The sequence below is a fragment of the Galeopterus variegatus genome, unplaced genomic scaffold, assembly GCF_000696425.1.
Source record: "Galeopterus variegatus unplaced genomic scaffold, G_variegatus-3.0.2 Scaffold5773, whole genome shotgun sequence".
Lineage (NCBI taxonomy): Eukaryota > Metazoa > Chordata > Mammalia > Dermoptera > Cynocephalidae > Galeopterus > Galeopterus variegatus.
In genome coordinates this window covers 94,807-95,656 of record NW_007731884.1, presented here as the reverse complement: position 1 = coordinate 95,656, position 850 = coordinate 94,807, and positions in this window count along the sequence as shown.

Genomic DNA, 850 nt, shown 5'->3' with positions numbered 1-850 from the left:
AGGGCTCTCACCATCACTGATGGTTATAAGGCCCATGTCAGTGGAGACCACATGGGATCCAGAACTCCCATCCTCATCCAGCAGAAACGAGGAGCCAATCAACAGATGCCAGCACCGAGAATGACAGAGATGGTAAAATTATCTAAGATTTTATACCACCATGATAAAAATGCTCCAATGAGCAATTATGTACATGCTCGAAACAAATTTAAAAAATAAAATAAAAAGATTCAGCAAAATAAATAAAAAGTCTCAGCAAAGCAATAGAAGATATAAAGAAAAAAATAAAATTTTAGAATTACAAAAATACAAAAATAATATAAGTTCTGGGAGCTTTCAGTTAGCTGAACCTGTGAAGGTTCCTGGAGGGTGGTGCACCTGGGAGAGTAAGGAAGCCCTTCCCCCATACGTCACCCTATGTATCTCTTCATCTGTATCCTTTGTAACATCTTTTATAACAAACCAACAAATGTAAGTGTTTCCCTGAGTTCTGTGAGCCACTTAAGAAAACCAAGCGAACCCAAGGAGGGGGCTATGGGATCCCTAACTCATACCTGGTTTGTCAGAAGTTCCAGAGGCCTGACTTGTGACTGGCATTTGAAGTGGGGGCTAGTCTTGAGCCCTCAACCAGTGAGATCTGACACTATCTTCAGGTAGGTAGTGTCAGAAATAAATTGAATCGGAGGACACCGGTCTGGTGTCTGCTGGAGAACTGCTTCCTTGCTTGCCAGTGGGAAGAAATTCCCACATATTTGGTCAAAGAAATCAGTCTTCTGTGTTGATTTTGCTATGAGAGCAGAGGAAAGACAGTGGGTGTTTTTCCCACAGACAACCAGTCAGATGAACACAG